The sequence below is a fragment of the Dasypus novemcinctus genome, chromosome 22 (assembly GCF_030445035.2).
Source record: "Dasypus novemcinctus isolate mDasNov1 chromosome 22, mDasNov1.1.hap2, whole genome shotgun sequence".
NCBI classification, from domain to species: domain Eukaryota; kingdom Metazoa; phylum Chordata; class Mammalia; order Cingulata; family Dasypodidae; genus Dasypus; species Dasypus novemcinctus.
In genome coordinates, this window is record NC_080694.1 from 67,407,701 (window position 1) to 67,434,211 (window position 26,511).

The 26,511-nt window shown below is 42.8% G+C and overlaps 2 pseudogenes; both read left to right on the top strand.

The window, feature by feature from the left end:
- The window catches only part of LOC139437353 (protein RUFY3 pseudogene), a 196,255-nt pseudogene that overhangs the window by 156,316 nt on the left and 13,428 nt on the right, over window positions 1-26,511 (top strand).
- On the top strand, window positions 3,771-9,753 carry LOC101413555 (saoe class I histocompatibility antigen, A alpha chain-like; annotated as a pseudogene).

Below are 26,511 nucleotides of genomic sequence, written 5' to 3' on the forward strand. Positions count from 1 at the left end.
TATTAATTTTGTACTTTCAGCTATAATCCAATTCTGTGCTATTTATTTTGTTGCTCACATTGTTCCAGTTTTGGAAAATGGATCTGGCTCAAGCAGTTGGGCTCCCGTCCGCCATATGGAAGGTCCAGGGTTCGATACCCATGGCCTCCTGGTGAAGGCAAGCTGATCCATGCAGTAGTGCCCCACCAGGAGTGTCACCCCATGAGGAGTGCTGGCTGTTGTGGAGAGCTAGTGCAGCAAGATGATACAACAAGAGACGCAGGAGGAGAGACAATAAGAGACATCACAGAACAGGGAGCTGAGGTGGCACAAGAGAATGATTGCCTCTCTCCCACTCTGGAAGGTCCCAGGATGGGTGCCCAGAGCCACCCAATGAGAATACAAACACAGAAGAACATACAGTGAATGGACACAGAGAGCAGACAGAGGGTTGGTGGTGGGGGAGAGATATAAAGAAATCTTAGAAAATAATTGTTCCAGTTTTGGTTATAGAGAGCCCTTCCAGTTGGCTCCAGGGTCCTTCTGACATGTCCCCATGGTTTTATGTTTTAGACAATACTCACTTGCTCGCCTTCCCATATGCTCCAGACTCATCCTAAGTATTTCCTACCCCAGCCCTGGATTCTGCCTTTTCTTCAAGGAGCCTTGGTTCAGTTTTGAGATAATGGTATTAGAAACTGAGGTCCAGGCACTGGGTTTGCTCATTGCTATTGGGGCTTCATTGCTTCTAGGTCCTCAGCAGATAGAACTAGGAAATGTGTGTGTATACCAGTGCACGTGTAACACATCTATAATACATATACATACACATATATCAAGGCTTACACTAAACTACATTAAGCTAAACATGAGTTGATTCCATGTCTCCAACTCTAATCCCATATCATATATGTCATTCTGGCTTTCCCCCTTGTAAATCTGTAACCTCCCAATTCTCAGTGAGATTTCTGGCTCTCACCACCCACCACATATTTATTGTTCAGTCCTCATACAAATGGGTAGTGATTTCACAATTGTTAGCCCTTACCCCATGAGAAAGAACTTTGCCAACTACAGCCAGTGCTTATGCATAACTCCTTTTGTTTTCACTCTTAAAATTTCCAGCCATCTCCAAAGGTCCTCAAACCAGCAGCTCCTTACCCCCTCCTTCAGTGAGGTCAGGCCATGCACTTATAATACAACGAGATCCTTCTGCCACAGTCTGCAGGCATCCTGTGACTTCTCACTTGCCAGGATAGCTTTTTAATAGTTTTCACATGCCAGGATAGCTTTTTAATTATGGTTTTAGACAAAGTGTTGTGTATCCACTCAACAGTACCTTACAGACTAGGGTCTCGGACCTAAAAGTACCTGTGCTTCACCTAAACAACCCTTCACTCTCCCCAAGGTCATGGCAACCATGAATCTGCTTTCAGTATTTATAGTCTTATATTTCCAGAATTTCATGTAGATGGAACCAGACAACATGCAGCCTTCCCAGAGTGGCTTCCTTCACTAGCAAAGGGCATTTAAGAGTCATCCATGATCTGGCATGAATTTATAGCTCATTCCTTTTGATGGTTGAGTATTATTGTGTACTATGGGTCAATGGATTACCACCAGGTTTTTTTTGATGAGCTTCTGTGGATGGAACCCAGAACCTCAGACGTGGGAAGCAGGTACTCAACTACTGAGCTACACTCGCTTCACAACCACTAACTGGTTTATCCATTTACATAGAGAAAGTAAATATGGTCGCATCAAGTTTTGGGGAACTATTAAGCTGCTATAAGCATTTCTGTGCAGGAATTTATGTAAATATAAGTTTTTTAATTAGATGAGCAAATATCAGGAACTGGCACTGCCAGGTTGTAAGTGAAGTCCACACTTAGCTTTTTAAGAACCTGCCAAATACCTTCCGTGGTGGCTGCCCCCTTTGGCCTACCTGCCAGCAGGGAGTGTGGGTTCCTGGGCTCCTTGTCCTTGCCAATGCAAGTGTCACTGCTTGTGATGGACGGAAAATTGCTCCCCAATCCAACAATGACCTCCATATCCTAATCCCTGGTGAATATTACCTTATATGGCAAAGGGGCCTTTGCATATGTAATTAATCTAGAGCTGGGGTATTAGCCAGGATTATCCCATGGGCCCTAGGAGTGAGCACATGGATCTCATAACAGGGAAGTAGGGGAAGATTTTACTACACTCAGAGGAGAAGGTGGCAAGAAGATGGAGCAGAGATTTGACGGTGTTGGCCTCAAGGTTAGACTCATGCAGCCAGAAGCCAAGGAGAGCTGGCATCCCCCAGAAATGGAAGAGGCAAGACACAGGTTCTCTCTCTGCTCGAGCCTCCAGAGGGAGCCAGGCCTGGCTGACACCTTGATTCCAACCAGGGGCATTAATTTTGGATTTCCAGCCTCCAGGATTGTGAGAACATAACTTTTTGTTGTTTAATGCAACCAATTGTGAAAATTTGTTCCACTGTCAACAGGAAACTAACCCACCAGTTTATTTTATTTTTGTTTAATTTAGCCATTCTAACAGGTATGTGCAGGGGCATCTCATGGTGGCTTCATCTGAACTTCCCTAATGACAGTGACGCTGAGCATGGTTTTAGTACTTACTTGCCTCCTGTGTATCTTCTTTCATGAGGTGTCCGTTCAGACTTTAGTCCATTTTAAAAATTGTTGTTTTTTTTTTTATTCTTGTGTTTTAAGATTTCTTTACATATTCTGGGAAGAAATCCTTTATTAGCAATGTGATCTGAAATATTTTATCTCTCTGGCTTCAGCCAATGACAAAACGTAAGCTCTCAAACGAAGATCAGAATATGGGAAAACTTGTATCCATCACCTTCAGCTTGACAGCTTTCCAATACTTACTCATTTTCTGGTGGGATCTGTGTTAATTGTAACAAATATCACCTTTTGGAAATAGTTAAAGAAATGTGTCCATACTGGAAGATTTACATAACTCAGTGGGCCAATGTGTTATATTTAAATATTCATGCATTAGTACAAGATCCATTCAATGTGCAAAGAGAGACCTGAGGATTTCAAGGTCACCAGATGAAATATTCAAATTTCAGACTGCAACTCATTTTTAGAAACTACAATTGTGTGCTTTTAAAATATTATCAAAGATGAATGTCACCACTCATCTGAAAAGGCTATTAAAATTGCTCCTCTCTTTTCCAACCATTAGTATGTGAGCCTGAATTTTTGGTTCAAACCTAAATAACTGATTTAATATAAGGAGAAAGTGCTCTATTGAGTCAGCTAAGAAAGATTTGCTCAAATGTGCATTGATCCACTCTTCTTACTACATTGTTTCCTTTTGGAATTAGTTATCAAGTGTAATGAGTTTTGGTATAAGTATTAATTTATAGGAATCTGTACTTTAAATTATATTTTAATTTCTGATATGGTCAGTAGCAGTAGAGGTCACCAGAATCTCCTTGGGGTCCTCACTAATCTGTAACTGTGAAGAGTCAGGACCAGGCCTCACTGACGGGGTGACCAGAGCGCTCGGTGCAGGGGAGAGGTCGTGCAGGGGAGGGATCGGGGCCCGTCCAGGACCCGGTCTCGGCTCTCAGGGTCGCGCCCGAGGCCGGCGTGTGGGGCGGGGAGGCCGAGGGGGGAGTCCCCGGTCCCCGCAGTTTCACTTCTCCCAACCCGAGTCAGGTCCTTCTGCTCCGACACTCGTGACGCGCGCCCAGGGCGGCCTCCCATTGCGGGCCCGGTTCTGGAGAAGCCAACCGCCGGCCCCGCGGCCCATCCAGAGCCCGCCCCGCCCGGACTCAGGTTCCGCCAGACCCGGGGATCCAGCCATGGCGCCGGGGACCCTCCTCCTGCTACTCTCGGGGACCCTGGCCCCGACCCAGACCAGGGCGGGTGAATGCGGGGTCGGGGGGCGCTGCCCCGGAGGAGGGAAAAGGGACTTCCGGAGGGGGGCAGACCCCGGAAACCGCGTCGCCCCATGCTTGACTGCCACGCTGACCCCGACCCTTTTCTGTCCCCCCAGGCCCCCACTCCCTCAGGTATTTCAGCACCATCGTGTCCCGGCCCGAGCGCGGGGACACACACTACTTCGCAGTGGGCTACGTGGACGACACGCAGATCGTGCGGTTCGACAGCGACACCGCGAGTCCGAGTTTGGAGCCGCGGGCGCCGTGGGTGGAGCAGGAGGGGCCCGAGTACTGGGGGGAACAGACGCGGAGGGCCAAGAAAAACTCGAAGGATTTCCGGAAGGACCTGAGGACCCTGCAAGGCTACTACAACCACAGCGAGGCCGGTGAGCCACGGGGGCCGGGGGTCCGCGCACGACCGGGATCCCCAGGAAGGGCCGGGGCCATCCTGAGTCTCGGGTCCCCACTGCACCCCGAAGTCGCGGGACCCCCGACAAGGGAGCGCGGGAGGGGACTTTACCTCGGTTTCGTTTACTGCTTAGACCTGACTAATCAGCACCGGGGGCGGGGCGGGCAGGTGCGCGAACAGGTGGGCGAGGCTGATCGCGGGGGCGGGGCCAGGGTCTCACACCTACCAGATGATGTATGGCTGCGATGGGAGCCCCGACGGGCGCCTCCTCCGCGGATACAATCAATACGCCTACGACGGCGCCGACTACATCACCCTCAACGAGGACCTGCTCTCCTGGACGGCGGCGGACACGGCGGCTCAGATAACCCGGCGCAAGTGGGACGAGGAACGTAATGCACACTATGAGAAAGCCTACCTGGAGAACAGGTGTGTACAGTGGCTGCAGAGATTCCTGGAGAGGGGGAAGGAGACGCTGCTGCGCACAGGTACAGGGGAGCAGGGCGCCTCCCCATCTCCTCGGGCAGGGCTGCCCCCCCACGTGCGTCCACGGGAGGGGGAAATCCAGTAGGTGCAGGAACACTCTCCTACGTGGGGTCCGGGTGGCTGGGTCGGCCCAGGTGTCCAGACCCTGAACCCTGAGTGACTCGCAGAGGCCCCGCCCTCTGTCGGGACAGTGAAGGTTCCAGCCTCTCCCAGGATGGAGGAGACCATCCCTGAAGCACCTGGTCAGCAGATCAGCCTTGGGGACCACCGGGACGTTCTCAAGCCTTGTTCCTCCAGCTTTTCTGAGATCCTCAGCCTCCACTAGGTCAGGGCTAGAGGTCCCTGTTCACATCACACACCTGGGGCCTCCTGCACTGGACGGTCTCACCTAACCCCAGAACTTCCAAGAATAGGACTTATCCCGGAACCCCGAGCCCAGGCTGGTGTCTGGGGCTTCCACTGCCCCCCAAGGCTGTCCTGTCCATTCCTGGTGGTCCCATGAGCACTGCTAGAATGGCCAGGAGAGAAATGGAAAGTTCCTGAAGTTTCTGATCTTCCCGCAGACCCCCCAAAGACACATGTGACCCTCCACCCCTTCTCTGACCGTGGGGTCACCTGAGGTGCTGGGCCCTGGGCTTCTACCCGGCGGAGATCACGCTGACCTGGCAGCGGGACGGGGAGGACCAGACCCAGGACATGGAGTTTGTGGAGACCAGGCCTGCGGGGGACGGAACCTTCCAGAAATGGGCGGCTGTGGTGGTGCCTTCTGGGGAGGAAGAGAGATACACATGCCACGTGCAGCACGAGGGGCTACCTGAGCCCCTCACCCTCAGATGGGGTAAGTGGGATGAGATCGGGGCCTCTTCTAGGGAAGCAGAAGCCCTTCTGAGCTCCTCCAGCAGGGTCAAGGCTGAGCCTGGGGTCAGGGCCCCTGACCTTTCCCCCTTCTCAGAGCCCCCTGCCTGGCCCCCCATCCTCATCGTGGGAATCGTGGCTGCCCTGGTCATCCTTGGAGTGTCCATGGTGGCTGGAGTTCTGATCTGTAGGAGGAGGATCTCAGGTAAGGAAGGGGGTTGGTTGAGGTTTCTTATCTGGGGTGTTTCGAGCCCAGGTAGCAGTGTGCCCTGCCCCTTCCTGGTACCGTGAAGCCCCTCCTCACACATGTGCCCATTCAGTCTGGGCCTGTTACTACACTTACTTTATAAAACCTGTGAGAGAAGTAGGACAATGTTCCCCAGTGATGACATAGAGGCCACTGTTCCCAGCAGTCAGAGGGAAGGGGCTGCTGAGGAGAGACCTCCAGGAAAGCAGAAGGTCCAGCCCCATGCGTCTCCAACCTTGTGTTTCCTGATCCTGCCCCGGGTCTGCAGTCATGTTCTGGAATCTTCCCTGGATCCAGGACTAGTTCTCAGGACCTCGTGTCCTGGACTCACTAGTTTTTCCACAGGTAGAATAGCAGGGAGCTTTGCTCAGGCTGCTAGTAAGTGGGGGATGGAGGGAGAGGTGGTGTGGAGGGTCAAGGCTGACCTGAGGCTTTGGGGAGTGTAGACGGAGCCCATGGGGCAGCTCACCCCATCACTGCTTGACTCACATCTCCCTGTGGCTCTGACTAGACCCCTTGTTTCTTCCTCTCCAGCCAGCAACAGTGCCCAGTGCTCTGATGTGTCTCTTGAGGCTACTAGAGGTGAGACCCTGGGGGGCCTGAAAGGGGAGAGGGGCTGGGCTGAGAGGACACACCTGGGTCCTGGGGATTCCTTGAATATGGACATGAGGACTGTGGAGGGCTGGTCATGACATCAGCATTAACAGAGACGACCTGAACGCGCTCTTGATTGTTTTCCTCTGTAGTGTGACAAAGCTGCCTCGTCGGGGTGTGAGAGATTCCAGAGCTGTTCACACTCCTCCTGTGACTTTAAGACCCCCTTTCTTTGGGATGTGAAGACTTTCCTCCCTGCAGCTGCCACATGTGTGTCTGCATTTCCATTGTATACTGGAGGATGGGGAGGTAGCTCGCCCCCTGCCCCCCAGGTCCCCCTCACAGACCTGTGTTCCCTGCACTACTGACCATCTTGCTCAGAAGAGCTGGGTGTGGAGCATCCATAGCCCTGTCTTACTTCATGGTACCCTGAGTTACCCCTTCCTGCTTCCCTTGAAAACGAAAACCTGGTATGATTTTGCTTTTACAAATACTTACTATTAAGAGGGATTGAAGAATCAATTAAGGGAAAGGATGATTCTTTAAAAAGAAAGGAAACAAAATGCTCTGAACTTTCCAGAACCTGTGTGTCTGCTGTGCTGAGTGCTGCTGTGAGGAGCCGAGGGGGGCAGGCCTGTGTCCAGTCAGGGCTCCATCCACGTGGGCTTCACACTGAGGAGGATCATTAGTTTTGACTTTAACTCCTCGTGGTTTGGTCCTTCTTTGCCACCTGCCCTCCCTCTCTGCCCTTGCCCAGCTACCCTGACCCCAATGCTGGCTGCAGCCCAAGCCCATGGATTTGTAGAGCAGACCCTAGTATAGACCCAAAAATGGGCAGTGGGGTCTTAGCCTGGATTGCTCTTGTCTTGGAGGGAGTTGCAATTGTGCTGTAGTCACAGGGGGTGGAGGGGAGGGAGAGCAGCACTTCTGAGGACAGTCCTGGCGGCCTCAGTGTCAAGTGAGTGGAGGTTGTGCCATCACTGCCAAGAGACCACAGCTGTATTAGGAAAGGCTCTGGAGGTGGGGGGGTCCTCACTGACCACTCCTGCACCTGGTATTTGTGGAGGACTGTAGCTTCTGGGAAACATTCATGAACTAAAAATGTTAAATCTCTGGCCTTGGTGCAGGGAAGGTGCTGTGTGAACTTGGGTGGTCAGTGCAGGTCTCACTGAGCCATGACCTTTGAGGACAGCTAGAAGGTCATGAAGGGCATGTCCATGAAAATGTCCTAGAAAGTTCTCCCAGGCAGGGAATCAGGTGGCATGTCATGGTGGGCAGGGGTGGCCTGGAGTTCTAAGAAGAGCAGGAGGTGGAGTGGCTGCAGCAGCATCATGGAGATGGGCAGAGGTCAGCCAGATCTTGGGGCTTGTGGATACAGGAAGATGTAATTTTTCTGTGTTATATGGTACTGAAAAGACATTTTTGAAAAGGAGACGCATGCTGTGATTTCTTTTAAATGATACTTGGACTGCTGTGCTGAGAATAGGATTGAGAAGTGAAGGGGGAGGGAGGGAGTAGGGAAAACAGGATGAAATTATCGCAGTGTTCAAACTAGCGACATTAGTTGATCTGCCTGGAGAGGAGCAGGAAAAATACTGGGAAATAGAAGTGTATATTTATAAATATTATAGGGATTCCCAGTGGATTAAATTTGGACTGTGAGATAATAAGCAATCAGAGGACCCAAAAAAGTTCATCTATACAAAGCAAAGATTTTGCAAATAGAAGTGTGAAGTTGTCAGTGGAGGGTGGAAGATTCTGGAAGGAGGAGAGCTGAAGGGTCATTAAGGCATTCTGTTTAGGAAAACGTGAATCTGAGATGTCCATCAGAAATGTAAGTGAGGTTGTCAGTTCCCATTGGAAATACGAATCTGGAGATGAGAAGAGTCTGGGCTGGAGACACAGATTTGGGGGTGAGGCCATATGAGTGATATTTTGAACCTAAGGAGAGGACAAGGTCACCAAGGGTGTGATTAGCTACAGAAAGGAGAGGAGCAAGGACTGACCCTGGACCTCCAGAGCTCAGCCATCCATGGACCACACTCAAGTGACCACACAGCTCTGGCACCACATCTGGAAGGCACGTGGTCCAGGGAGCCCCAACTTCTCTGTGCACAAGAACCTCCTGGACATCCCACAAGGATCCAAAGGTCTGGGTGGAGCACAAGGTTCTGTGTTCATAACAAGGGGGTGCTGAGCTGCTGGATTTCAGGTCTGTCTTTAGAGCAAGAACCCAGGCCAGAGAGGCCCATGTCTGTGCTCCAGCTCCCCTGGAGGTGGTGCAATGTACCTTCTGGACTCTCATCCCATGTCCTGAGATGTGGGGTCTGGGGAGAAGCCCGAGTGCTTCATCACAAGCCCCTCAGGTTGTCCTGGCTCAGCTGGATGATGAAGCTTGTACTGCCAGCAATGAGCATAGTGCCCTACATGGTACTTAAACCATGTAAAAAAGTCCTTTCTGGAGAACAATAGGAGAAAATCTATCATCAGTTTTGAGGGCGATGTTGGGAAATGCATGCGCTTTCTCTAGGATGGGATATAGCCAGGTGGGCATTTATAAAGTGGTTCAAAGTTCTCCATAAATTAAAACTCTCAATTCTTGCTATGTGACATAGACAGATTTCCCACTCAATTATTTGGGGCAATTAAATACAGTTAAATGTTTCTAATTTCAACATAAGGTGTTTATACACATGATCCTGGATCTCATTTTATTTGGAGAAAACCACAGAACCAGGATTATCTCCCACAGCCAGGAATATAATCCATGACCGTGCTAGGTGGGGTCTCCTGTGGGAACCAAGGTTGCTGCTGCCGGGCAAGGGGCTTGGCCATGCACTGGCTTGACATTGAACAAGGGGCCCACATGTAAGACCCACTGCTCCTGCCTGGATGACCCTGTGCCAGTCACATGACCCTGCCCACTGGACTCTGTACAGTCCAGCATCGCTTGGTCAGTACGTCCTGAGCCAGAATCTGCTGTGGTCATCTGACGGGGAGGCCAAGCCTCCTCCGTGTCCAGCTCAAGCATGTTGGGAAGGTGAGCTTTCCTCTTCATACCGGGTGGTGGCTCTGCCTCCACCAAGGCTCCTTAAGTGTGGAATTCCCTGGTGTCGGAAGAGGTCCAGGTGTTGTTGGGTGAGCATGGAGGATGGAAAGTGAGGACAGATATTGATTCCTGGAGCTGGGATCAGCCTGGAACTTTAACTGGTACCCTGTTGGCATTCGTGTTTGGCTGGATAAGTAGGTGACAAATAAATGACATATTTCAATTCATTTCCTTATAGTCTGCTATGTTTCACCTTTTGTCTCTGTCAGTTTATCCTCACAAATAAGTAGAGGACAATGCTGGGTGGGTAAGTGATTTCTGAATACATCTCTTCCTGTCTTTTTCTCTTACTAGAATTAAGAAACCCCAGATCTCTAAGACTTCAGAGGATCATGTGTGCACTGGTATTTCATAAAACTTTTATATTTCCTTGTCCATGCACATATTTCTGTGGAGAGGATCCATAACCATTATATTTTTTATGCAACCCCCATAAGAGTATAATACATGCCCCAGTTTAAACACTTGTGCTACTGCAAATTGGTCATTAGCAGCTGGTCAACTAACTTTTTAACAGACCCAAGGGCATGATATAAATATTCCTCCTTTGCTTGTGTGTCTCCAGTCTGGAACGTGATAAGGTAGAGGCTCCCTTGTTGCTCTCAATCTCAGTTTCTGTCTTGATCTCACTGTGGCTAGTAAATGGTCACCAGAGCAGTGCTAGCCCCTGACCACACTGTGGAGCATTGGTGGAGATGGACCGTAGTCCAGCACCTACCCTGGTGTTCCGTACCAGGCAGGAATTAACAGGTAGCTAAGGAGATTCCACTTTCAGTAATACGGTGGGTGCACTTTTAAGGCTTTATCTTCCATTGAAGAGAACTAAAAATAATAGGTAAAATATAAGAGCATCCAATTAGTATTAAAGAAAAAGAACCATCATTCAGGCCAAAATATCCATATGGAAAGGCATCTAGAGAGAAATTGCATTCATCCTGTGTTCAAGTGTCAAATCTGAAAATCATATCCTTAATTTCCTGGGCTCCAAGCTGAAGTAGACAGGAGTGATACCAAACTTTGTTCTTGTGGGGAGTGAAGAAGGAGTCAGTCCACCACCCTGGAAATCTAGGAAGCCAAATGTTCATAACCTCAGAGTAAGTGAGGAAGAAAAAAATCTGTCTCATCCCCCAAAGAATAGTGTTCTGAGGAAACATGCCTTTTAGCCAAGGGTGGGGCTGAGTGGTGGGAAGGAGAAAGCAACAGTTCCTGAGGATTGTGACCAACAGCCAGCCCTCCTGTGGTTTGTTGTCCAGATGTGTCTCACCTGTGGAAAAAGTAACTTCAAGTCATGGATTTAGTGTGTAATATCCTGGATTGGTGGTGGTCTGAAAACTGGAGGAAGGAAACAAGTCTCTAAAGAATTCCATGTTTAACCTCTGTGTCAAATATTTTACATGATTTCACAAGGAAGAAGTGCAGCTCATAGCAAGAAATATATAAATGAAAGAGAAACATCAGCATGATCAAGAATAGATTAAAAAGAGAGGTTCAGAAAACTTCAATATTGAAATTATGAGTTGTGGAGTATAAAATTACCCAAACTATTTTGTGTATCAAGAAAATGTTTATCTTGAAAATTCCTGCTGAACATGGGAAACTAAAAATGACCTAGCTGTTTTGTGAAAGAACCAAGTATACTTCTCAGAAGTTAAAAACATAACACATTAAATTAGAAACTCAGTTTGGAATTGTGCTTTGAATCATGATATAGAAACAGCAACCTGCCCTACACAACTTCAAATTTAGATAAATATAAGTAACAAATTTTTTAGGCACTGGAGAACAGATATGACAAGAATTTATGGTGGCTAAGATGAGAATAACAGAAGAGGTGAGTTCTACAGTTGTCCAAAGCAAACAGCAGGAGAGAAATAATAAAAATAATACCAAAAATCAATAAGATAGAACATAGAGAAAAAAATGATAAACAAAGCTTGTCTGTTGGGGAAATACCAATACATTTTATACATCTGTGGCTAGACTAATCAAGATAAAAAAGACACAAATTACCAAGATCAGGAATGAAAGAAAAGCTATTTATAAGGACTCTTTAGAAAGTAGAAGGATAAAGGAACATGACATTAGATTTCTCAACCTAGATGAAGAGTTTCCTTGAAAAACACAAATTACTAAAGAAGAAACAAAATTTTGTTCATGCCTTCATCAACTGAAGAAATGGAATTAGTAATTGAAAACCTTCCCATAGATAAAACTCCAGGTCCAGAAGGTCTCATTGCTGATTTGTATCAAACACATAATGAAGAAATAGTATCATTTCTACCCAAATGCTCTCACACATTAAAGGAAGAGCAATAACCAATTCATGTATGATCCAGTGTTAACCCTCATTCAAAACCAGACAAAGACATCACAAGGAATGAGAAGTAGAGAACACTGTCCCTCATGATCCTGGTCTTAAAAATCAAAACAAAATGTAATGGAGTAAACCAAATGGAAAAATACATAAAGAGTATTATAGATCATGTCAAATTGGACTAGCTGGGACTACAAGGTAGTTTAATACCTGCAACTATCTCTGTTCTCCAAATTAAATAGAATAAAGCAAAAATACCACATTACCATTACTGCAGATGCAGAAAAAGCATTTGCCAAAATACAAACTTTTCAAGACAAAATCTCTCACCAAACTAGGAATAATGAGCTGATTCCTCTATGTGGTTTCAGGCATCAATGAAGGTCTATGCTAGCATCATACTCAATGATGACAGGCTAAGTGCTTTCTTCCTAAGATCAGCTAATTAAAGAAGTCCACTAACACCATTTTTATTTAACCTTATTCTGGATGTCCCAAGCAATGCAAGAAGGCAAAAAATGAAATACAAGACCTACACATAGTATAGGAAGAAGTAAAAATACCATTATTTGGTTCAGCATGATTGTATATGTTAGAAAACTCCACAAAGATATTAGAATAAAGAAATGAATTTTTGTCTTTATTTTTTAATGTTACATTAAAAAAATATGAAGTCCCCATATACCCCACACCCCACTCACCCCACTCCTCCCCGCATAACAGCAACCTCCTCAATCATCATGAGACATTCATTGCATTTGGTGGATAAATCTCTGAACACTGCTGCACCTCATGATAAATGGTCCACACCATAGCCCACACTCTCCCACAGTCCACCCAGTAGGCCATGGGAGGACATACAATGTCAGGTAACTGTCCCCGCATCACCACCCAGGACAACTACAAGTCCCAAAAATGCCCCCACATCATATCTCTTCCTCCCATTCCCTACCCCCAGCAGCCACCATGGCCATTTTCTCCACACCAATGCCACATTTTCTTCGATTAGTAATCACAATAGTTCATGAATAGAATATCAGTAAGTCCCCTCTAATCCATACTCTATTCCTCTATCCTGTGGACCCTGGAATGGTTGTGTCCACTCCACATCTATATCAGGAGGGGGCTTAGATTCCACATGAATGTTGGATGCAATTCTCCTGCTTTCTGTTGTACTCACTCTTGGCTCCCTGGTGTGGTGGCTGACCTTCTTCATCTCCATGTTAGCTGAGTGGAGTGAGTCCAATAAACCAGAGTGTAGGAGTTGCAAGTCTGTTGAGACTCAGGGCCTGGCTATCACATGGTGAGTCCAGAGATTCAAGTCCCCTGTGTATACACTAAACCCCAGCACCAACTACAGATCCAGTAAAAGTAACAGGAGAGGCTTGTGAACAAAGATCACATCTGAGTCCAGCTCCATCACACAGAAACACAAACTCCAAAGTAGGGCCAAGTGACATGGCACTGAGGTCCATCTGCCATGACCATAGAACCTGTGGGTCTCTCTAGCCTTCAGAAGAACCAATACATGAGGTTGTATCTACTTTATCTGTTTCTGGGATTCTGCTGAGGTGTGCATAAGGGTGACTCCTCTGATAACCTCCTGGCTCTTTTTGGAGACTCATAGCCATATAAACTCATTTGTCCTTTCCATTTCCCCCTTTTATTCAGGTCAAAAAGCATTTTTATCTCCTGGTATTATATGTAGACTGAGATATTCTGCTGGTCTCAGTTGACCCTTTTATTCAAGGTCATTTTCTAGTTACATCATCAGTTGGTGCTTGGTAGTAATCACTCAGCACCAGGGAGGCTTATCCCCAGGATTCATGTCCCATGCTGGGTGGAAGGTAATGCAATTATATGCTGAGTTTGGCTTAGAGACTGGCCATTTTTGAGCTACATGGAGGCTATCAGGAGGTAATTCTTAGGTACCCTGTAGCTCTAGGCTTAGTTCTTATTTCAGGTGCACAGGCTCAGAAGCTTAGTCATTGTATCAAGGGCTCATTGTTATACCATCTTTCTTTATTGGCCATAGCCATTGCACTTGGGGGATTGTTGCTGTTCCATTGGGGAATGTGATAGAGCTCCCCCAGCTAGGAACTCAGCACTCCCTCAGTTGTTGTTTTTAATTGTAACCACTATGAAAATATCCAAACATTTTTATGTACCCTGTATACATGCCCTGGAGAACTCCTTTCCAATCATGTGCCCCTTATTAATAACATCCCAAACCAGTATTCCTACCTTGCCATAGTTGCACCTCTCTGTGATCCAAAACTTCTTCGAAAGTGAAGCCTAATATATTGCCAGGTTCCATTAATAGTAAAATAGAATATAGTGATGGGTTTAAAGGTTAGACATAGAATGTATATAGAAAAATTAAAGTAAAAATAAATTGGGGTATCAACAAATTAAAAAATGAAAAAGCTTTGATTTTGAAGTTTTGACTTTTATCACTGCTATAAGTGTTGTCCTGTATGTACAGTGGCAAGGCAATTTCTTCCATTTGTTCCTCAGTGTCTACATCCTTTCTTTTTCTTTTTCTTTTTCTTTTTCTAATTATTAAGTTTGTCTTCACAAAAGTTTTAGATCACAGTAATTCACATACACAATATATGGTACTCGCACATATCCAGCATCAAACACTTTGTCCCTTCCCCAGCAATGATTTTTTTACATGTTCATATTATATTTGCTGCAACTGATGTACAGATATTGAGACAATAGCTTTCAAACAAGGTTACACTTAGGTTTACATTTTGGTTTACATTTTAGCCTATAGGCTTTTATACATTTTGGTGTAATTTAATGTGCCCTATATTCATCTTTGCATACCCTTGTGGAACACTTCCATTGCCCCATAGTTACACTGATTCCATCTATTCAATACCTCTTTCCCCCTCCCCTCAGGGCTGACAGTGACAATCAATCTTCATTACTTTAAGGATCATATTCAGAGATACTTGCAACTATGTTGAGGGCTTGACATCTTCGAATGCCTTAACCCATTCAGAGCCACCAATTCCCTTGAGAGATACAATTCCTTCTGTTTGAAAACTTCTGTCCTCCACAGGATGTAGGTATACCTTCACTCTTATTTTATGGGTTTCCATCCAATGATATAACCCACTATGACAAAATGAGCACTCACACCCTCCCTAGAAGCCTGCCCTGTGTCAAATGCTCCCCTTTAAGTATATTAAACAGGCAACCTTCCTTATTATATTTTTGAAAATGTTTTCTCAACATTATACTTTCAACCACATACCTGATAATCTCCTATGAAGAACAGTGTGCTTTTTTTCAAACTAAGAAATGTTTCCATACAATTTATTTTTTTATTTTTTAATTTTTTTTCTATTTTTATTTTTTTGTATCTTCTTTGTCTTTATTTTTTAATATTACATTCAAAAATTATGAGGTCCCCATTTACCCCCTAACCCCCCACCCACTCCTCCCCCCATAACAACAATCTCCTCCATCATCATGAGACATTCATTGCATTTGGTGAATACATCTCTGAGCACCACTACACCTCATGGTCAATGGTCCACATCATAGCCCACACTCTCCCACATTCCACTTAGTGGACCATGGGAGGACATACAATGTCCCATAACTGTCCCTGCAGCACCACCCAGGACAACTCCAAGTCCCAAAAATGCCCCCACATCTCATCTCTTCCCCCCATTCCCTACCCCCAGCAGCCACCATGGCCATTTTCTCCACACCAATGTCACATTTTCTTCGATTACTAATCACAATAGTTCATGAATAGAATCATCACACAGCTGCAATCACGGAACTGCAATGGTCTTGGCTCTTGGGTAGACTCCTTACCAGGACAAGCTGAGCAGAGGGCATGACCACTTCATCTTTCTTTTTTCTTTATTTCTTTTAAAATACATTATTTATTTATTTTTAAAAGATGTGTAGATCACACAAAATGTTACATCACAAAATATAGGAGGTTCCCATATGCTCCACTCCCCACACTGCCCACTCTTCCCACATCAACAACTTCTTTCATTAGAGTGGTACATTCACTGCAATTGATACATACACTTTAGAGCATGGCTACATTGCATAGATTATAGTTTACACTCTCCCCCAGTCCATTCAGTGGGTTATGGCAGGATATATAATGCCCTGCATCTGTCCCTGCAACATCATTCAAGACAACTCCATGTCCCGAAAATGCCCCCATATCACACCTTCTTTTACCCTCTCCCTGCCTTCAGCAACTCCTGTGGCCCCTGTCTCCACATCAATGATACAATTCCTTCCATTGCTAGAGTCACAATAATTCCATTGCCTGTTCTTTCTGAGAGTCATTTCTCTGCAGTTCCTAAGAAAAGCCAACATTCTCAATACCACACAGGAATTCTATGGGTTAGCAGCAGGAGAAAAGAGCATGCTGAAAAGCTAAAACACTTACACATGTAAGAAGAAAATGAAGAGAATTTTAAACAAATGGAATGCTTTGCTTTGATAGTGGTATCTTTTGCTTTTGCACCCAGATCTTGGTCATTTTTTCTCCTGTTTCAAGAGTGCTCAAAAGTGTATATTTCCATAAGTTCAGGATTCTATTATGCCCACTGGAAGAATCTTATTTATTGTTCAGATATGCTATATCTTTGTTAGAAGAATCCTGATATTTAAAAAATATTTTTTATTACAGAAGTTATGAACTTACAAAACAATCATGCGCATGTGTAGAATTCCCATAAACACCTTTCACCAGCACAAAACACCATTCTGGAACATTTGTTAGAGATCATGAGATAGTATCATCAGACTATTACCACTAACCATGGCCCATAGAGTACATTTGACATATTTTTTCCATACCCTCCTATTATTAACACAATACATCTTTGGCATTGATGCAAGGATATTACAGTATTGCTGTTAACTATAGTCATAGGTTATATTAATTGTATTTTTCCCATGCTTCCACATTGCCACAGAAGGATCTTATTTTGTGGTTAAAATATTCTATGTCCTTATTTTCTTGCCTATAAATATCAACAACTGAGAAAGATGTGTTTAATATCTGCTTCTCTGTTGTTTTATCAAAGTCTCTGTGTAATTGTGCAATGAATTGCTGGATGCATTAATGCTTAGAATTGTTAGTTTCCAGATAAATTGTTCATTTATAATGCTCCTCTTTATCTAGCCTATTAATACTTTTTGATATTTTCTTTAATATTGATATTGATACAGTGACCTCAACTTTCCTTGGTTGTCATTGCCTGCAGTATCGTTTCAAATCTTTTTTTAAATTTTTGCTCACTATCAGCTCTCTGTATGTTCTTCTGTTTCTACATATACCACCTTTCCCTCACAAGGAGGCTCCAGAAATCGTACCCTGGACCGCATATGAAGTAGTTCACACCTTTTTAACTCTGACACTCAGACTAGCTGCATGAGGCATCATCACCAAGCCTACAGCCAGGTCTCATTCTGGAGAAATCTGCCCCAACTTCATCAGCATGGCTGAATGCCATGTTCTATGCCAGGAACTGTGCCACACCTGGAGCTGTTATTCCCCTTGGTCCTCACCATAGTCCCATATCTCTATTTCCACAGGAGGAGACTGAAATTCAGAGGTGTTAAGTAACATGCCTCTGGCAGAGAAGGAATTTGAACTGTCTTAATAATGATGTCAAGGGAGGTGGACTGTACCAGGCACTGCTGGACACAGCGATTATCCTAGAGGTTGATCCCTTCTCCAGACACCCAGCCACCATTGTGTCTGGTCACAAAGCAGCACCAAGGCTTTTGAAAGCCATCCTCAGGAATTTAGAGTTTGGAAATTCATCATAAGACTGAAGGAAGAGAGCTGTGACCTGAAGCCTACCTCAAAGTTTGGGCAGGTCATTGGCACCAGCCCACCCAGGAGCTCCTCAGAAACACAGCATCACAGCCCCCCTTCTAAATGTGAATCTGCAGGACCCAGTTGCCCCCTTGTGCCCTCTAAACACTCTGAGCTTTGAGAAGCTCTTTACAGATCATGGCAGCACAACCAAGAAAGCCTGGGCAAATTGAAGTAAAAAAAAATCTATAATTACTTAGCACTCCAACAGTGAATGATAGAGAGTTTATCTCAGGAAGGCCACGATAGTTTAATATCAGAAAATCTGATAAGGGGATGACTAGATCCATGGACAGATAGTGACCATCTCAAAAGATGAAAAAAGGTATTATTTGAAAAACACTAAGAAAACTAGAAATGAAAAGGACTCTAACTTGATAAGGATGTCTACCACAAAGCCACAATGTTCATTCTACTAACAGTGACCTCAGTGAACTTAATTCACGGTAGGAGAAGGCGTAGGCTGCCCTCTGTCATGGCTACAGTGCAACACCATTCTGGAGGGCTCAGCCCACACAACAAGGTGAGAAAAAGAAGAGTGATTATGACTAGAAACAGAGTCAAAAGTGTTATTTTCAGAGATGAAATAATGACAATTTCTACAAACAGCCCTACAGTATCAATACACTATTAGAATTAATATTAGAGTGTGAAAAAAAAAGCTGAAAACAAGATTGACTTAGAAAAACAAATTACGAGAAAACAAAATTTAGAATAGTAATAAAAATCATACAGATATCATATAGCCTATGAAAAATGCACAGACCTTATGAAGAACTCATTTTGGGTTTTTCCTTATAAAATATTTCAGACCTACAATGAGTGCTCTAAGGAACCTAATGAATAACCATGTACCCAACACCCAAGCACATCCAGTCTGTATCTTTTGACTAATGGGATTTAGTTTTTCCCTAGGAGATAAAGCATTGCAGTTATATCTTTCCAACCCTATATCCATTCTACCTTCCCCACCCAATGTAACTTCTATGACTTATTTTTATGCTATTACCACCTAAATATTTCCCTTAAATAATATGTAGCATTGTTTTGCATGTTTACTGCCTTTTACAGTAAGAGCTATCCATACACTTAATTTGTATTTTTGGTTGTTCAATGGTTTGTTTTTGAAATGTATCCATGCAGAGACATGTAACTGTGTTTCATTCATTTAAACTACTGTGTTGGTGTACTTTATAAATAGAATGTAATTTATTGTCATTCCATAATTTAAACTGTGCTGTAGTACTGAACAATTTTGAATTTATCTCCTTGTACACATGCATGAGTATTTCTCTAGTGGGAGAATTACTGTGTGATACGCATGTTGCTACGTATTGCCAAGTTTTTTTATGGAGAATGTTTCAAAATCCTACTAAAAGTTATAAAACTAGATCTAATATATGGGGAGGAACAACATGCTTATTAGATAAAATAATATCTATTTTCTCCAAATCCAATAAAATATGAACCTGTGTCAATATAATTTCAGTTATCTACAGCAGGATTTTTTTTTTTAATTGACAAATTCTCAAGTATACATGGAAGCAAAAATCGTATGACTACCTAAGATACATTTGAAAAAGAAGAGCCAAGAGAGGTGTGTAACCTACTGGATGTTCAGCCATGAAACAGGATGCACTGGTCAGGAAAAGAAGGATGCAAAAGAATAGAAGGCTAAGAAACATTTTTGAAGAAAAAAAAAAGAAGCTTTAGAATACAACTATCCCCATATACCCCCCACCCCCTCATCCCACTCCTTCCCCCATAACAACAACCTCCTCCATCATCATGAGGCATTCATTGCATTTGGTGAATACATCTCTGAGCACCTCTGTGCCTCATGGTCAATGGTCCACACCATAGCCCACACTCTCCCACAGTCCACCCAGTGGGCCATGGGAGGACATACAATGTCCAGTAACTGTCCCTGCAGCACCACCCAGGACAACTCCAACCCCTGAAAATGCCCCCATATCACATCTCTTCCTCCCACTCCCTACCCCCACCAGGGCCACTTTCTCCACACCAAGGCCACATTTTCTTTGATTACTAATCACAATAGCTCATGAACAGAATATCAATAAGACCGCTCTAATCCATACTCTATTCCTCCAGCCTGTGGAACTAAGAATGGTTGTGTCCCCTCCATATCTATATCAAGAGGGGCTGAGATTCCATATAGATGCTAGAGGCAATTCTCCTGCTTGCAGTTATAGGCACTCTTGGCTCCCTCGTGTGGTGGTTGACCTTTTTCAACTTCATATTAGATGAGTGGGATAAGTCCAATAAACCTGAATGTAGGAGTTGCAAGTCTGCTGAGTCGCAGGTTCTGGCTGTCACATGGTCAGTTCAGAGATGCAGGTCCCCTGGGTATACATTAAACCCCAACACCAACTACAGTTCTGTTAAAACTAACAGGAAAGACTTGTGGACAAAGATCACTTCTAAGTCCAGTTCCATCACACAGAAACACAAACTCCAAAGTAGCGCCAACTGACATGGCACTGAACTCCATCTGCCATGACCATAGAACCTGTGGGTCTCAGTAGCCCTCAGAAGAACCAATACCTGAGGTCGTATCTACTTTATCTGTCTCTGGGACTCTGCTGAGGTGTGCATAAGGGCAACCCCTTTGAAAACCTCCCAGCACTTTCTGGAAACTTATAGCCATATAAACTCATTTTTCATTTCAATTTCCCCCTTTTATTCAAGTCAAAAGCATTTTTAATCCTGTTATTATATGTAGACTGAGATATTCTGCTGATCTGAGTTGACCCTTTTATTCAAGGTCATTTTCTAATTACATCTTCAGATGGTACTTGTTAGTAATTCCTCTGCACCAGGGAGGCTCATCCCTGGGAGTCATGTCGCATGCTGGGGGGAAGGCAGGACATTTACATGCTGAATTTGGCTTCGAGACTGGCCACATTTGAGCAACACGGAGGCTCTCAGGAGGTAACTCTTCGGCACCATGCAGCTCTAGGCCTTGTTCTTATTTCAGGTACTCAGACTCACAAGCATAGTCATTAATATCAAGGGCTTATTGTTGGACCTTCCTTCTTTTTTGGTCTTTGCCATTGCACTTGGGGGATTGTTGCTATTCCTTTTGGGAATGTGATAGAGCTCCCCTTGCTAGGAGCTCAGCACTCCCTCAGTTGTTGTTTTTAATTGTAACCACTATGAAAATATCCAAACATTTTTATGCACCCTGGATATATGCCCCGGAGAACTCCCTGCCAACCATGTGTTCCCTGTCAATAAAATCCCACACCAGTATTCTTCCCCTGTCATTCTTGAACCTCTCTGTGATCCAAAACTTCTTCCAAAGTGAAGCCCAATACATTGCCAGGTTCCATTAATAGTAAAATGGAATATAGTGGTGAGTTTAAAGGTTAGATATAGAATACATTAATTTAGAAAAATTAAGGTAAAAATAAATTGGGGTATCAAAAATTTTAAAAATGCAAAAGCTTTGTTTTTGATGCTTTGCCTTCCATCACTGCAATAAGTATTGCCCTGTATGTAAATTGGCATGGCAAATATTTCTGTCTTTTCCTCTGTGTCTATGTCCTATATTTTTCTTTTTTCTTTCTCCTAATTATGTAGCTTATCTTCACAAAAGTTTTAGATCACAGTAATTCATATATACAATATATGGTACTCCCACATATCCAATATAAAATACTTTTTGCTTCCACAGCAATAATATTTTTACATATTCATATTATATTTACTGAAACTGATATACAAATATTGAGACAATAGCTTTCAAACAAGGTAACATTTGGGTTTACATTGTGATTTATATTTTAGACTATACAATTTTCTAAATTTTTAGTTGTCTTATGTTTTACATTATGATTTACATTTTAGCCTATCAGCCCCTATATATTTTTGGCGTGATTTAACTTGTCTTATATCCATTCTTGCATAAGCTTTTGGAACACCTCTATTGCCCACACAGTTACATTGAATCCATCTATTCAATCCCTCTTTCCCCCTCCCGTTAGGGCCCACAGTGACAGTCAACCTTCATTGTTGCAGATCTTGCAACAATGTTGAGGGCTTGACATGCTCAACTGCCTTAATTCACTGCAAACCACCATTTCTTTTGAGAGAGACAATTCCTTCTACTTGAGAACACCAGTCCTCCCCAGGTTGTGGGTATACCTTTGCTCTCCTTATATGGGTCTCTATCCAATGATATAACCCACTATGGCAAAATGAGCATTCACATACTCCCTAGGAACCTGTCCTGTGTTGGATTATCCCCTTTAAGCATCTTAAGTAGGTAACCTGCCTTATTATATTTTTGAAAAATTTTCTCAGCATTATACTCTGAACCAAATACCTGACAATCTCCTATGTTTGTATATTGCCCCACTATCCCCCCAATTTCTTGGGCAATATTACCCATCTTCCTGTCCCTAGACCCCTCAAGCCCACAAAGCCCCACCCAAAGGTAACCCTGTTCCCCGATTTTATTCCTTCCTTGTACAAATACTTACCTCCAGCTTATCATATTTACACCCATGTAGGTGTCAGCTTACATCCTTCCTCTACCCACCAATTTCCTGTAAGCCTATCATCCAGTCTGTAGCCCTCTGAGGCAGCTTGGTTTACTTATTTCATATCATTGAGGTAATGTAGTATTTGTCCTTCAATGCCTGGGTTGCTTCGCTCAACATAAGGTTCTCAAGATTCATCCATGTTATAACATGTGTTTGTGGTGTATTCATTCTTAAAGCTGAGTAGTATTCCACTTTATGTATATACCACATTATATTTATCCATTCATCTGTTGATGGGTATTTGGGTTGATTCCAACTTTTGGCAAGAGTGAACAGTGCTGCTATGAACATTGGTGTGCATATATCGGTTTGTGTCCTTGTTTTCAGTTCTACTGGGTATATACCCAGCAGTGGAATTGCTGGATGATATGGCAAATCTATAGCTAGTTTTTTGAGAAACTGCCAAACTGCCCTCCAGAATGACTGGATTCTTCTGCATTCCCACCAGCAGTGGTTGAATGTTCCCATTGCTCCACATCCTCTCCAGCACTTGTAGCCTTCTGTTTTTTTTTTCATAGCTGCCAATTTTATGGGAGTAAGATGGTATCTCATTGTAGTTTTGATTTGCATTTCCCTGACAGCTAGAGATTTGGCGCATTTTTTCCATGTGCTATTTGGCCATTTGTATTTCTTCTTTGGAGAAGTGTCTGTTTACATCTTTTCCCCTTTTATAAATGGGTTGTTTATCTTTTTCATTTTTGAGATATAGGAGTTCTTTGTATATGCAGGTTATAAGGCTCCTATCAGATATATGGTTACCAAATATTTTCTCCCATTGTGTAGGCTCTCTTTTCACTTTCTTGACAAAGTCCTTTGAGGTGCAGAAGGCTTTAACTTTGAGGAAGTCCCATTTCTCTATTTGTTCTTTTGCTGCTCGTGCTTTTGGTGTGAAGTTCATGAAGCCATTTCCTATTACAAAGTCTTGTAGATGCTTCCCTACATTGCTTTCCAAAGTCTTTATGGTCCTGGCTCTTATATTTAGGTCTTTGATCCATCTTGAGTTGATTTTTGTATAAGGTGTGAGTTGGTAATCTTCTTTCATTCTTTTACATATGGATATCCAGTTCTCCTGGCACCATTTGTTGAATAGGCCATTCTCTCCCTGTTGAGAGGGTTTGGTGGCTTTATCGAATATTATATGACTACATATATAAGGATCTATATCAGAACTCTCAATTCCATTCCATTGAGCTGTGTGTCTCTCCTTGTGCCAATACCATGCATTTTTCACTACTCTAGCTTTGTAGTATTTTTTGAAGTCAGGTAGTGTGATTCCTACAATTTCCTTTTCCTATTTCAATATGTCTTTGGCTATTTAGGGCCTCTTTCCTTTCCAAATAAATTTCATAGCTAGCTTTTCTAGTTCCTTAAAGAAAGCTGTGTTGATTTTTATTGGGATTGCATTGATTGTGTATCAGTTTTGGAATGATAGACATCTTAATAACATTTAGTCTTCCTATCCATGAACAGGGAATATTCTTCCATTTATTTAGGCCTTCTTTGAGTGTTGTGTGTTGTGTAGTTCTCTGTGTATAAGTTTTTTTACATCTTTAGTTAAATTTATTCCTAGGTATTTGATTTTTTTACTGAGTATTGTAAATGGTATTTGTTTCTTGATTTCCTCCTGAACTGGTTCATTATTGGTGTACAGAAATGCTACTGAGTTTTACACATTGATTTTATAACCTCTGACTTTACTAAACTCATTTATGAGTTCTAGAAGCTTTGTTGTAGACCTTTCAGGGTTTTCTATGTATAGGATCATGTCATCTACAAATAATGAAATTTTCACTTCTTCCTTTCCAATTTGAATGACTTTTATATCTGGTTTTGCCTCAGTGCTTGAGCAAGTACTTCTAAGACAATGTTATATAGAAGAGGTGATAGTGGGCATCTTTGTCTTGTTCCTGATCTTAGAGGGAAGGATTTTAGGATTTCACCATTGTAAATGATGTTGGGTGTGGGTTTTTCATATATACTCTTTATCATGTTCAGAAAACTTCCTTGTATTCCAATCTTTTGCAGTGTTTTTATCAAGAAAGGATTCTGTATTTTGTCAAATGCGTTTTCTGCATCTATGGATATAATCGTGATTTTTTTCCTTCAATCTGTTTATATGGTGTATTACATTCATTGATTTTCTTATGTTGAACCATCCTTGCATACCCGGAATGAATCCCACTTGGTCATGGTGTATAATTTGTTTAATGTGTTGTTGGATATGGTTAGCAAGTATTTTCTTGAGGATTTTTGCATCTAGGTTCATTAGAGAAATTGGTCTGTAATTTTCCTTTCTTGTGGTGTCTTTGTTTGGCTTTGTTACTAGGGTGGTTGGGGAATCATAGAATGAGTTAGGTTATATTCCTTCTGTTTCAATTTTTTGGAAGAGTTTCAGCAAGGTTGGCAATAGTTCTTTCTGGAATGTTTTGTAGAATTCACCTGTGAATCCGTGTTGCCCAGGGCTCTTCTTAGTTGCGAGGATTTTAATGACTGATTCTATCTCTTTACTTGTGATTTGTTTGTTGAGAACACCAATTTCTTCTTTCATCAATAGTGGCAGCTTATGTGTTTCTAGGACTTTGTCCATTTCCTCTGAATTGTCATTTTTGTTGGAATATAGTTTTTCAAAGTATCCTCTTAAGAGAGTCTTTATTTCTGTGGGATCAGTGGTGATATCTCCTTTCTCCTTTCTTATTTTGTGTATTTGCATCTTCTCTATTTTTTTATTTGTTAGTCTAGCTAAGGGTTTTTCCATTTTATTGATCTTCTCAAAGAACCAGCTCTTTGTTTTGTTTATCTTTTCAAGTGCTTTCTTATTTTTCTATTCCATTTAGTTCTGCTCTTATTTTTGTTCTTTCTTTCTTTCTTCTTCCTGTGGGGTTACTTTGTTGTTGTTTTTTACCAATTCCTCCAAATATGCAGTTAGTTCTTCAATTTTTGCTCTTTCTTCTTTTTTGTTGTGTGAATTTATGGCTATAAATTTCCCTCTCAGTACTGCTTTTGCTGCATCCCATAAGTTTTGGTATGCTTTGTTATCATTTTCATTAGTTTCAAGGTCGTTATTAATTTTTTTGAGATTTCCTCTCTGGCCCACTGTTTTTCTAAGAGTGTGCTGTTTAATTTCCAATCTTGGTGTGAAATCTGGGCCTCTGGCCCTTGCAGATTTCCAGCTTCACTCCACTGTGGTCAGAGATATTATTTTGTATGACTTCAAACTTTCTGAATTCATTGAGCCTTTCTTTGTGGCCTAGCATATGGTCTATCTTGGAGAATGATCCACGTGCCCTTGAGAAAAATGTATATCTTGCTGTATTCGGGTTTAATGATAAGTATATATCCATTAGGTCCACCTCCTCTAATATACTCTTCAAATTTTTTGTTTCTTTATTGATCCTCTTTTGAGATGTTCTGTCCAAAGCTGATAATGGTTTATTAAAGTTTTTCCCACTATAATTGTAGAGGCATCTATTCTTTCACTTAGTTTTTCCAGTGTTTGCCTCACGTATTTGGAGGTGCCCTTGTTAGGAGCATAAACATTTATGATTATTCGTTCTTCTTGAAAGATTATCCATTTCACTAATATGTAATATCCATCTTTGTCTCTCACAATAGTTTCACATTTAAAGTCTATTTTGTCTGATATTAATATAGCTACTCCCCTCTTTTTTTGGTTATTGTTTGCTTTTAAGATTGTTTTCCAGCCTTTACCTTTCAACCTCCATGAATCCCTGGGTCTAAGATGTGTTTCTTGTAGACAGCATATAGATGGGTTATATTTCCTTATCCAATCTTCCAGTCTGAATCTTTTGACAGGGAGTTTATTGCATTGACATTCAGTGGTATTACTTTCAAAGAATTATTTATGTTAGCCATATTTTGTTTGGACTTGTGTTTGTCATAGTTTGTTTTTTTGTTTTTCCTTCTCATTTGTCTTTTTTGTTGCTCTTACACTCTCCTCCAACTCTGTCTCTCCTGTTTTTTTCTTTCTTCCTGCAAAACTCCCTTTAGTATTTATTGAAGGGCAGGGTTCTTGTTGGCATTCTCTCTTAGTTTCTGTTTATCTGTGAATATTTTGAACTCTCCATCATTTTTGAATGCTAACTTTGCTTGGTAGAGTATTCTTGGTTGGAAATTTTTTTCTTTTAGTACCTTGGCTGTATCA